Source organism: Micropterus salmoides, unplaced genomic scaffold (genome assembly GCF_014851395.1).
Source record: "Micropterus salmoides isolate LMB-PRFRI ecotype aquatic unplaced genomic scaffold, ASM1485139v1 Ms_hic_scaffold_6, whole genome shotgun sequence".
NCBI lineage: Eukaryota > Metazoa > Chordata > Actinopteri > Centrarchiformes > Centrarchidae > Micropterus > Micropterus salmoides.
The window spans coordinates 22,895,350-22,908,748 of NW_024044348.1; the positions used below are offsets into that span (position 1 = coordinate 22,895,350).

The 13,399-nt window shown below is 40.8% G+C and overlaps 1 protein-coding gene across 1 annotated transcript in view; it reads right to left on the bottom strand.

Moving 5' to 3' along the window:
- Positions 1–294: 294 nt before the first annotated feature.
- The window catches only part of mafa (v-maf avian musculoaponeurotic fibrosarcoma oncogene homolog a (paralog a)), a 78,504-nt gene continuing 65,399 nt past the window's right edge, over positions 295–13,399 (bottom strand). Inside the window, exon 3 of the mRNA XM_038701690.1 lies at positions 295–8,314. The gene's annotated coding sequence lies outside the window, so the exon portion shown is untranslated. The remainder of the gene's footprint in view (positions 8,315–13,399) is intronic.

The following is a 13,399-nucleotide window of genomic DNA, read 5'->3' on the forward strand; positions in this document are numbered from 1 at the left end:
ATGAAAATAACTACAAAGAGTATGGTCAGACTGCCATCCTTCCCCTCATCTTATTATTCCCCAGCCCGACTATTCCACAAACCAGTGATTTATGGTCCTTTTTGCCTCAGCCCTACCTTATGAAACATAAAAAAAGATAACAAGTAACATGAGCAGAGCACTGTAGTAAATGGCAGGCCAATGCATTAGTTATCAGTAAGAAAACATTAACAGCAAAGACATATATTTTCCAGTTTTGAAGTTGTTTACAAACCATATCCGTGTTCACAATTTATTATGTTTTTCCATGTTTGATTTTTTTTTTTTTTTTTTGTTATCACATGCCATATGAGAAGTCTGGATTACAAAAGTACCTGAACAAATTGCTTGTATATTAGCATGCATAGCTGTTTGGTATTTACATCTTATTTACAGACTTGAACTAAGAAGAGAAGGATCTACAATACATTTTCTTTCATGTGTTTCATTTACATTTCTAGGATGGAGAACAAAAAAGCAGCCTCATACCGATTTGCAGAGTACACAGGACATGCACATAAAATAGAATGTTTGCTACACTGAACAAAGTGTTTTTGTTTTATTCCATACCGCTGAAAAAGGAATAGCTCAATTCTGTAACAGGCTACGTCTCTGACCAGTGCTACTTCATTGCATAACGCAGATCTATTTTTCCCCCCTTTGTCTGTATTGTGTTCCAGTCTCCGAGCACAGGGGGCTTGGAAAGGTTAATTTACGATGTTAAGCGTGGCATGAAGGGAAAAGCAAATAGGAAAGAGCATGCACAGCACCAGAGAAGGACATTAAGCTGCGGCTACATCTTTCTCTTTCTTACTCCCTCTATCTGTCCAGTGGCAACAGTAGGGCCCCCCGATGTGTACAAAAACACAGGGCTATCACCATCCGTCATTGCACACATACTGAGAGGATCTTTCACCAGTGATCAGGCTGTAAGCAGGCACACACTACTGACATCGATGTCGTTCCTAGCCACAGTAAAATACCCATATCAATGTGTGCAAGAAAATATAAAAGACATACAGTATATTGGACGATTTAGTTAGCAGGTTCAGTGTAAGACAAAGGAGAAGACAGTAAAGGAAATGTCTGTTACCTACATTATACAGTAGAGCTAATCTAATTAATGACAAAATATAACATAACTATATTCACATTTTAGGCCTCTTATGTTATGTTAGTGTCAGTTTTTGTAGAAAGAATGGAAGACATGGATATATTTAGACTGCAGACAATATTTGTAATCCAGGGACTAGTAACCTGCTCATGGGATGTTAAGGTCATTAAAGATATTGCTCATTTAGTTGGAATAACATCAGTATCGTCCTCCGCTCTCCCCGCTACAACAGGTCCTGTGTCCACCTCCAGCTCATTTACACTCAACCTCTAATATAGGCAATCAGCAGCACTATACCCTCACTGGGGGTCCATAAACACTTGATTTCACAGAACTGCCTTTGATAAAGGAGGGAGGTGACTGCAGGAGCATGTTAATGTGCTTTCCCATAAAGCTTATCTCTGACTGGGGTCATGCAGGCCAAGTGGCAAGGGGCTGATTGCCATAGCAATAAGACCCTAGAAGCCGTTACTTCAGCTTATGACCCCTCTGACAATAACGGAGCCAACCAAGGCCTACCTTTGGATAATCAAACCCCTCATCCAGGCCCATGTGGGAAATAATGTGGACATTTACTACAGTACAATTGAAATGAGGGGCGAGCACAAATTAACCTCTGGTAACGGAGAGGGGTGGCCCGTTGTGATAGGAATCATAAATTTTTAATTGTCCACCAGCAGCAGTGTTTTAAAAGCATGTAAATACAAAATCATGAGCTGACCCACACTACTGGAACATGGCTACTGTTTAAACAAAGTAATTCTAGAAAATAAATAAATAAATAAATGCCCCTTTTACAGTTCCAAGGCAACACATTTCTTAAAACATATATTTAAGATGTGTATAGTTTTTTCTGTTAGTACGTTGAGCTGCATAATCATGTTTCCTCTATTTTTGTCAGGTGTATGTGATGATACTGTATAATTTAGTGAACTAAAGACTGGAGCTTTGAAGAACACTTTGATAGCATATGGTTATCCCCTGCTGTCACACACTCTCTGCTCTGTAGGGGGCCCAGAAGCGATGTGTGCGTAACTTTCTGGATGCCACAAACTTTTCACTTCTCTGAAACTGAAGGATTACACCCTGTTCACAGCAGGGGGAACAGCATGCGTCCTAGCATCTCCCCTTGAGCCACTTTAATCTCCGCTCTGCACCCTAAAGACAAACCCTAATGTCCCCTTAAAAAAGAACCAGGCTCAGATGGCAGAGTAAGGGTAAGGAAAAGCATCTTCCCCGTGTACCTTACCCTCAATGAGGGTGCACAATCTTTGCGTGATCACAATGAGCTTGGGACTGCTACCAAAAAAGTCTATTCTGTGTTTTTCATATACATTAGCTTCATCAATTGTGGTTCAAAGCCGGCAAATTGGAATCTAGTTAAGCTGTTTTTGCTGCCGTTAATTTTCTCTCTTTTCTGGCTCAAGTGCAGGGAGACTAAATCAAGCTGTCAGAAACCAGACTGCACAGCTAAACGGTGCAGGCTGAAATGCCACCTGTCCACAGCTTCTGCCGATTTATTTCACTATTTATTTATTTCTATAGTGGCAACATGGGTATTTGTAAAAGTCCCTATAGCTTATGACAAATTTAGCCTGTTTGTGTTTTTATATATTTGCATACAGCCCTTACGTGAAGGTTTGGGCTATTTCACCGCTGCTAATGGTTGCTAAAAGGATGTGTTTTCCTCCATTACCTAATAAGATGCTAAAGATTTGGTTTACAGCATTTATCAATGGTATTACACTGAGGTCAGCCCAGAGCATTTACTCCAATTGAGGCATTTTGGTTAATCCGATTCTCTCCATCCCCCCCTTCCCTCAAATCTTCTTGGGAGCCCATCTCATCTCAGTGAGGGGCTTGACAGCAAACTGCTCACCCAGAGCACAAGCTTATGCGCAGGCCAGAATGAGGTGGGAGTAAGGGCTTTAAAGGCTGTATCATTCATCCCCATCATTAGCTATGTGACACAAGGAGGTCTGCTCAGTCTGGCTGTTAGAACAACCCTCGTCCACTGTATCTCTACATCCACATCCATGCTCCCTTATATGCTACAGGCTGTCAAGTTCTTTTTCAGTCAAAATACCCAAACAAGTCAGTAATTCTGTGAGTAATGTGAGGATGTACACACTCTATGTTGAGCTCATACACATGAATCATGTTTCAAGAGACTGGGGGCGGCTTGGAGGTCAGGATTAAAGTAGAGTAGTTGACACGGGTTGCCACACTGTAATTCTTTCACCTTTGACCCCACTCCCGCTACCCCAACCATGTCTGGCTTGAGGTCACTGTTAATCGTGGGGGGGAAGAGCATGGATGTGCGTTTGAGCGGCAGGAAGTCTTTTTTTCCCACTATGAATTTCTTTCAACAACATTTTTGTACTCTTTGTTACGCATATAACAGAGTTATGTTAAGCTTGTTGAACGGATGTCTCTTGCTGAATGGTACATTGGGAGTGGTAGTTAACTTCTCCCACCATTTAGCTTCTTTTTTTTTTTTTTTTATCAAAGAACTGGTTATTTTCTAAGGCAGTTTTTATAATTGTTTGCTCTGAAGATTCAAGCAGGGAAAGTCCGATGTCCAATCAAGCCGTAAAAGCAACTTTAAGTCATGTAACATTCTCTGAGGGAGAAAATGACCCAAACGGCTCCTTCTAATTTGTAATACAACAGGAAGTGAATCTGTTTTAGCTTTTGACTAGCTGAAAATGTTGCATATATCATCACAGTAGCATTTCAACTTGTCAACGTCCCATTCTCACTAGTCAGAATGAAATTTTTAAATTAAGCCTGGCTGAACTTTAACAACTGCTTAAAATATTTAGACATAACGTATCTCTGTGTCTGTCATTGTGTTGTATTTTGTGTTGTCCAAACGTCCATGAGGCAGAGGGTCTTACTCTCATCATCAGACTGGCCAACTTTGCACCTATTGTTTGGCCTACAGCTTGTTTTTCTCTCCAGTGTTCTGCCTCTGTATTTGCTCTGTAACTTGGCCCCAATGTGTTTCAGCGTCAGTGGGCCACAGCCGTACGCAGTACACACACAAGCTAGCCAGTGATGACACTAATGGAGTGTTTAGTCAGGAGGACATAGACTTATTAACCAGCTGAGAGAATGGGCTTGATGGTAATCAAATAAAGCGGAGATAAGTTAATTAGCTGTATGTGCAGTGGAGTAAGCTACACAGGATTTATCTTGACTGACATGGCACTTGTATGCTGCTACTCATTGAGACACACAAACACTGTACTTTCAACATGGTTAAGTGGAGATAATAGGGCATGGGTATGTGAGTTCATCTCTATCAGCTATGTAGCTGTTTTACTTATCACATTGTTCGTAGGAATATAAACATATATGAATATCTCTATATGTTCCCTGTTCTTGTTTATGTATCAGACATGGGTGAAGCAACTAAATGGCCCAATATGACTCAGACCCCTCTTTGCTTAATCCAAAAACAAGATTGTGGAGCTGCTTTATCCTGCTCTCACACTGACCACAGACATGGATGGACTGCTGTGCTAAAAGAGATTTTATCTACCAAGAACAAGGGGGAAATGGGAGGAGGATGGAAGGAATCAACATTGAAAAAGGCTGGGGTGAGGTATTAGAGCAGAGAAATGGAAAAGAAAGGTAGAGAACCCTAAGAGAGAGGTGGGTGAATGGGGGAAGGAGCAAGAAGAGAATGAAAAAGGCTGATTAAGTGGGGCCCATATGAGGATGGTAGAGGAGAGAAAGGCAGCGGACGTGGCCCAATAGGGGGTAAATCTGAATCAGTAGCGCTCTATATCCTTCGTCTCCCTGCCCCCCTCCTCTCTCCCACATATCCATCATGTTAATATACCTACAGCGTGGCCCTCTGGGTAATATATCTTTGACCTGTGATTACGCTAACAGCTTATTGTTTGCACACTGAACAATCCCATTATGTCGGCGATCTGTTTACATACAGCCTTGCTGTTTAGATTAGCATTGTGTGTGTGTGTGTGTGTGTGTGTGTGTGTGAGCAAAAGAGAGAAAATGCAAGGATGTGCTTCTATGCGTTTGTATGCACTTTCAACCATTCTGCATGAACATGTTCATCTATGCATGTTTATGTACATGCACTGACCCCAGTCAGGGTCATTGCCAGATAAAAACACACATGCTACCTTGCATTCAAAAGCACAGATAAGCAAATCAACCTGTCACACATTGTCTGCAGCTGCGCAGAAATGGGGCTTTGTTTGACTTCTAAGAAAGTGGAAAGCCTTGAGGCTCAGAGAAGATCAGCATTTGCTCAATGTCTTGTTTCCAACCACATATGATGTCTCATGTTTGAGTGACATCTTCATCCTTGCTGTATTTTAAATCTTCTTTAAATAATCACTGCTAAGTCATAAGTCCTAATTTCAAGTTTGTTTACATGTTGACTGTAAATACCCTCATGTGATTCAGTGTGCTCTGACAGTATTTGAATTAAGAAGATTTCTCCAAATAAATTGGCGGCACAACTGGGAATACAAATGCAGTAATCTACAGTACCTACAGTATTCTGCTAAAATTACTATTTTTCTTGGCAAAGGATATCGGTGCATTGATGAGATTTTGATCAGTTCAGTTATTTTGAGGTTGTAAGCGGAGTTGTGTCCAGAAAGAGTGCAGCTGTTGTGGTCAGGCACTGAAGAATCATTGGGATGGAAGGGTACGAATTATTTAACCACAAGGCTGAACATCTGGTTGAGCTGAGAGCCATGCTCATTAACACAAAGTTAACCTCAGACAGGACGTGAGGTCATGACAGCCCAGAGAGCTGCGTGACAGTGTAACAGGTCAAGGGGTTATTGAACTCTCCAAGGTGGCTGCCCGTCAGAAAAGACCATTCTATAGGTGGACAGACCAGGAAAATACTTGAACGTAAAGCTCAGTACAGTCAAAATCGTCTCTTTTTTTTCTCCCACCCATTCTCCCAAGCCTCTCTGTCTTTCTCTGCTCTGCTCTCGGACTTCTCTGGCAGCACATAGACTCATTGAGATGTGCAAATCCCTTTGACATAGGATGAATAGACAGTTGCTGGCAGGATGCCCCATGCCACTTTGTGTGCTGCCACTTAATTGGAGCGCCCCAGTTTGCTTTCCCTCTTCTGTTCTCCTACCCACGTTCACTATGTCCAGGTTCTGTCTGACATCAAAGGCAGGGTTACTGTATGTGTCCCTTCAAAGAGTTCAAAACCTATCAGCACTGCTGTATGGCTGGAGAGTACCTTTCATAATAGGAACGGGAGTGTTAAAGCATTTTATGTCATCTCACTATACATTTTCTCAAATCAAAGTAAGGAGATGTAAAGCGGACAAAGAGCTGGTGTTGGTTTAGAGAGTCAATCCAGTGACTAGGCCTACCTGCACAGCCTCTTCTATGAATAGTGGTTCACATTCCATCTACAAGTCAGCATGCAAAGGACAGCATCTGAGACTATACATACTAGTGGATATACTGTACATATATACAGCAACATATTTGAGTGGCACTGTGTATGATTGTGCATCTGTATGCATGCGCTTGTATTTGTTGAGTGTGTGTCAAAGTGAACAAGGTTTTGTTTTTTCCCATCCGTTCCATTGCGTCCATCAGTAGCATTCAACGCTAGGATGACGCTCTCCTCATGAGGCTCTGGGGACATGCAGTGGAGAAGTGGACTGTGGGGATAGTATGGGGGATTGGAGGTAGGGGGTCATGATTTTCTGGATGCACAGCACACACTGAGAGGTAGAGGATGCAAGATGGTGGAGATGAGGTGTTCAACAAGCTAGTATTTCCCCTGCTGTCCATGCAAAGGTTTTCTGTCTTCACCAGTGATGGGGGTAGTAACCTTTGAGGTTGTGTGTTCATTGGCTTGGCATATTATCTGTCAGTCCATTTAGTTATATTCATAGTCCATAGAAGACGGAGGTCAGAGTCCTCATGGCTACAACGCAATCAATGAGGTGTTCTCTTCCCCCAGTGTGTAGGCTCAGGCTCGGAGCACCGTTTCAAACCGTGCAAAGAAATAAGTAGCCCTCTCAGGCTGACAGCAGCTTTGCTACAGTAGTTACAACCCAGCACATGGGGAGGGAGAGGGCAATTATTGCAATGGGAAAGAATAAATAGGTTCATAGTAGGCAAAATTGTCAGTAACAATATAAAACAAAATGTCAAACATTAAAAACATTATTTAGAAGTGCCAAGGTAGACTCATGGTTTGGGTGAATTGCTTGCTTTCCCTTTTTTAGTTTGTTTCCATTATGGACCTGATTGATGAAACCAAAGAAACTGCTGCCTTGGAAGGTTGTCAAATAATAACATTACCTATAGCTAATGCCTTTATGCATCTATTCAAATACATAGGAAAAGTGTCCAGATACCTGGAACTACGTCTACTATCGGAAAACATGTTCAAGTTTTAAACTTTTAAAAATGTTGTCTGAAATATCCACATATTTAGATTCATGATCTACTAGGGGAGTGGTAAATATACACTATAGTCTGTTCCATGCTGTTTTCATTCATCTCTATTTACATATACTAGTGTGGATATTGGAGAGGAAGACTAGGCCGTTATGTAAAGAGAATAAGAAGAATAGGAAGTACAATTTTTACAGTCCAAATAGCTCCAAAGAGTAGCGAAATGATACTGGAAATGATAATTACATGGTCTCTGGGGAGGTAAGAAGAATACTGACTTTATATGGAAAATACTGAATCATGTGTTCTTTATCCACAGTCATGAAGGTTTATGTTGGTGAGAGCAACTTGGTATGTTTCCTATATTAGGAATAAGAATAGGGTTTTATTATGATCTATTTACAGAAACATGCACCAATGATCTTCCCACAAAGAGAAAATAGTCCTTCCAGTGTCTGACGTTGTCAACCATCTCATGAGTATGAGTCTGTCTGGGTTTTCTTTGTTTTGTTATTCCTTTTTTTTTTTTTTTTTTTTTTTCATCTTTTGTAGAAAAAAGCTGGAGGTAAAATATCAGGGAGGGAAACAGGAGTAGTAAGAGGCTTTCCAGAATTTCACTGTGGGGATTTTGAGGGATTTCAGGGAGCCTTGTCTTTTGTTCTTTAGTGAAGTCATTTTTGAATGTTGTGCTTTGTAGGTGTCTCCGTGCAATTGGTCAGCTGCTCTGATGTCATCACTGCTCAGTCGTTGGGTTATCTGTGAACAGAGAGGGAAAGACGGAGGGAGGATGAGAGGGAGGGAGGGGATGGACAAGAAAAGAAAAAAGTCATTAAAGTGTGACTCGGACCACAGTTCTCTCACACACACTTTAGTGTAGTGCTTCCATGCAACCCCACACACACACACATAAAGTGCACCATGAGATGGTGCGTGAAGCCCACATTCAGTGAGCTCTACAGGACCCTTGTCTTAGCTTTGTCCCTCCGTCCAGGGTTTATGGTGAGACACAGTGAGTCACTGTCACTGTATTTGGGGGGGGGGGGGGGGTGGCGTGGGCTCTGCTGTCGCTGGTGCCAGTGTAAAAACAAAGGCAGAGTGACCACCCTGTGAGTGTACATGGTAAGCCCACTTGGCTGAGATTCAGAGTGACAGTGGCGTCAGCATGGGGGGTGACTCTTTAATCAGCTTCAATTAAGGCCAAGGAGAGATGAGCAAATTCAGTGTGGAGGAGTCCTCTCTGTGTCTACTTCCCTCTACATTAGTTCAACTCGTCATGTTTAACTCCATTAAAACACAAAAATACTGTTCTTTATTCTGTTTTTGTGTCTTGAAATACAGTTTGGTGAGGCCCCAGCTTGTGCACTGGGTAAGGATGATTCATGTAGGCAGAAGGAGTGCTTTGTGGGTGGGCCATTAGACATAGAGACTATAGTGGAATTCAGCTACTATCTACTGGAGATCCAATTACATGACCCTACTGTAAAGGTGTCTAGCCTGCACCCATTATAAATCACCATAAACAAAGCAAGTATTGACACTGCATTGCATACCGTTACAGCTCCACTCATGCCTGTAAAGTCTGAAGTTATTATCTCAGTAGTATACATCCAATTTGTTCAAAAAAATGTGTTATATAAGGTGTTTCATTTATATATTAACTTGGCACAATTTTAGTATTCCCAAAGACGTGGATAGAGCCAGAGACAAGTTGTGCAATGTGTTGATAAAATATCTAGTCAAGACTATAATTTTATTTCTACCATTATTACAGTATTATGAACAGTTATTTCCAGTATTACTATTATTTGTGGTATCATCCCACACAGATATATACAGGGGCCGCTCTCTTTGTTTGCCTTCCACCACTTACAGCGCAAATCACCGCAAGCTATATGTCTCTGTTTTGTCCACCATTTTACACAGCAGTGAGCCATGTTCTATGAGCTAATATCCTCACAACTGAGATCAGAGCCATTGCCCCGGGGCACGCTACATCCACTCTCAGACAACAGCAGCAGTCAAGACTTCAGCCCTTCAAGACTGAATGTGGTTCGAGGCTGTGTGATAACAGAGTATGTGATGGGAATGCAGGGCCATTTGGACCTCCAAAGCCAGGTGTTAGCACTTCAGCTCACTGCCTCATCAATAATTGACAGAGGCAAACCAATCAGAACAATTTGCTCCCCACAGCGAAGTGCTAGAGCAGCCTAACACCGGTGAATCATTAATGAGGCAATTAGCTGAAATGGTTAGACGGTTAGCCCTCTCTGGCAGCGCTCCTGTGACGCTAGTGGGACGGCTCTCCCTATACAGGAGCTGCACATGATGGAGGGATGTACAGGCCAACGCAAGCTGAGGGAGAGAAGCACTTGGAGACAGAGCCGAGCCTCCTTAAGGTTGGAGTGTAACTTGTGATGCCAGCTCTCCATCTGTTGACCACTGCAAAGAGGGCCAATAATGGGAACAAACCCAATTGGCCATTACCATGGGAGATTGAACTTTATTGGTTGTTGTTACCATTGCACAGACCTACAGAAGCCGTCTCCTGGGTGATTCAAGTGTGGGAGAGCCTTTATGGACATGGATAAAATCGACCTCAGTGACATCACTCAAACATGGAGGAAGCAACAATAACAGCAAAGATGGAGTTTGCCTTTGAAGAGTAGAGATCCTGGATTGTTGTTTGAGAGTAAAATCAAATCCCCAAGAGAGCCGCTCACAAAGCCTCATCGATTGACCATATTGGAACCATTTCATAGTTTATCGATGTTCCTCTGCCTGCTCTCTCAGCGCCGGTTCCAGCACAGGCTCAATTAAACCAGCAACCTTGATGTCAGGAGCAAACCATGCAAACAATACGTGCTGCACAGATTATTCCCAAACACACACTCCTGCACACTCCTATCTAAAGTAAATATTTTACACACCGTCTGTTTGGTTTCGGCCAGATGAGATTAAAATGATGTTGTTTACTGTTCCTCATTTACAACTTTTTCCCTGCGAAAGTATTTCCCTTTAATTTTCCAGCTTCCCAATCATCCTAATGCATTCTCAGTTTCAGTATATCTCTGTGATGGAAAGATTTGAAGTAAAGGTGTAAAAAGCAAGAACAATTAAAAGGGAGGGAGCAAGACTGAAAGAGAGGAGGGGGAGTGATGCATACTAAACTCTTCAGGTTAATTGCTGTAGTATAACCCTAAACCAGGCAATTGTGTGCAATGACGGCCCAAGAATCTGCAAGTTTTTCCATTCTAAAAGATTATAGAATTAGATTTCAATAAATTAAACTGTATATTATGCTTTCACTGAAAGTATACAAGAAATCAGAGTAAGTTGTGCCAATGCAGATAGTCTTTCCCTGCAATGCTACAATAGTTCTGCCAGTTTCAATTTTAAAATGTTTCCTTATTTGTTTTTGTTTTTTAAAATTATTTAGTCCAGGCTATCTCATGAGCTGTTTCACCTTGATCCACACTCAAAAGCTGTGCAATTTCATTATGCATACCAGCTATTTTAAGTACTTTTATAGTTTGACCTTACTAATTAAATTAAAGTATGCGATGTCCAAGTGTGAAAATGACAACTTTAAGGAAAGTGAAGGATGTAACCAGTGCAGTCATCTCATGTAGCTTTATTTTTCTTTTATTTGATGAACAAAACCCTGCAAAATCTCATGGCAACCAAACCAAAGCATGATGGCCTGCTATGAAGAGATCACCAAGAACTCTTTTGGCTTTCTTTAGAATCAGAATCAGAATCAGTTTTATTCGCCAGGTATGTGTACACATACGAGGAATTTGACTTTGGATTTTACATTGCTCAGGATGTGCTTACTTATACAATAACACAATAATAAATTCAGACATAGGCTACAGTATAGGGAACACAAATATACACACTATAAACAGAAACAAAAACAATATAGGCATATTTACAGATAGTACAGTGAGCAGAGTGCAAAGGATGCAGGAGTAAAATTATTATTATCATTATTTATGTACATGTTGGAGGTGGATGTGATATGCAGGTACACATACATGCATACATGTACACCAATACACAGTGCGCTGGAGCATAGTGCAAAGATGCTGGAATAAATAAGTAAGTATTTTGTGCAAGTGTTACTTGAGGTAGGTGGGTGCACATGATTTGTTCCTGACTGATTCGTAATCACGCTTAAGAACACTGTTTTTTACAGGTTATATGTAAATCCATGTGTGCAGAAGTAAAAACAAATTGAAAATAAAATCCCCAACTTTCTCCAGCCACCTACTGTAGCTTATAACCAGATTCAACAGTAAGTTAGTGTATGATCCTTCATTAATACGCTGCTGTCAAATTAGTTATGATGACATATTTTAATGCCAGTGGGAGATAAGCAATTTGCAGAAAGAAGAAAATAGCTCCAGTGATCTGCTCCATTATTTGCCCCCATTTTAACACTCTTGAGTTTGATTTCCCTCCGGTGGATTGGTAAGTTACGCTTCACAGAGCAATCAGTTTGGGAAATAATTTAGTATGGCGATGGCAAGCAGTTCACAAGAGCTATAGAACATAGATAGTGGTTGTTATCGCAATTAATTTGATTCTTATATATTTAGATATGTTTTATCCCAAAAAACATTGTGAGTTAAGAATTCCAAGTGTTCACCTCAGCCTGAATTGCATCCCATTTATTTCCAAATTTCATAAACCTTTTGATTATTGATCAAAATGAAAGACTTTGAATTGAAATTATATTATGGCTGTCCTGATTTTTTTTTTTTAGTTATTGATTAGTAGCTGGGCCAACCTGTGTTGCTGATATTGACACTTCTGCAGATATTGTAGACTGAAAGTCTCTGTTTAATGATTGCCATTCACTTTTATAACCCTCTCAGGATGCCATCCTCAATAAATATTTGCAAACAGGAAATTTGCACTTGGCTTGAGAGAGTCATAACCCTCGCACCTGTGTGTTTTGAGATTAACATGTAATTAAAATAGTAAATCAATATTTATTAAGCAGTAGTACAAAACAAATGAGCAGTGTACTCAGGTCATATAATGAGTCATTGGTTGGAGGAGGGTCCTTTTTAAAGTAGCATTCTGCAATGTAAAGATTTATGTCTAAAGGCAGCTTAGATATCTACAAATTACTTTAATGAAAATCAGTTAGACACACTGTAAATCACATGACACACATGCATGTGCTGTGCTACAACTGCAGGTACAGAAACCTCACCTCACCCCAAGACCCCCTTCCTTTCCAAACCACACTTCTTATGTGGAGTCTACAACTTTTCATTTACTTACCACAGCTTTCCCACAATTATGACTTTAAGACTTTCGAGCATACAGTAGCTACGGCTGCAGAGAAAACACCAGAAAAGACCCCCCCTCCCTTCCACCTTTCACATTACTGAGCACAAAGCGCAAAGAGAGTGAAACAGGCCCCACTATCCAGACTTTCCAGTATCTACTGGAGCATGAAACAGAGAAGATGTTAAAAGCTTAATGGACTGCTCCTCTTATTGTTTAAGGATTGCTCGACATATATATGGCTGAAGAAAACATTGGTTGGCCTCAATTATGCTTTGAAAATAAAGTTATGAGCTAGTGGCTGAATTATTGATGCTGGCAACTGGAAAAAGAGCATGTTGGCAATGTGTCACTGCGTTTTGTGCTGATGCTTCATCTTGTATTGATAATTTTTCATCTAAAAAGCCCATGAAGTCTTGATCTGTGAAAGATGGAAAAACACACCGTGAGTATTGGAAATCTAATGCAATATTACTGGAAGAGGAAAGCAGATAACATAACATCAAGTAACATAATGGAAAAATAAAAAATAAATATAGT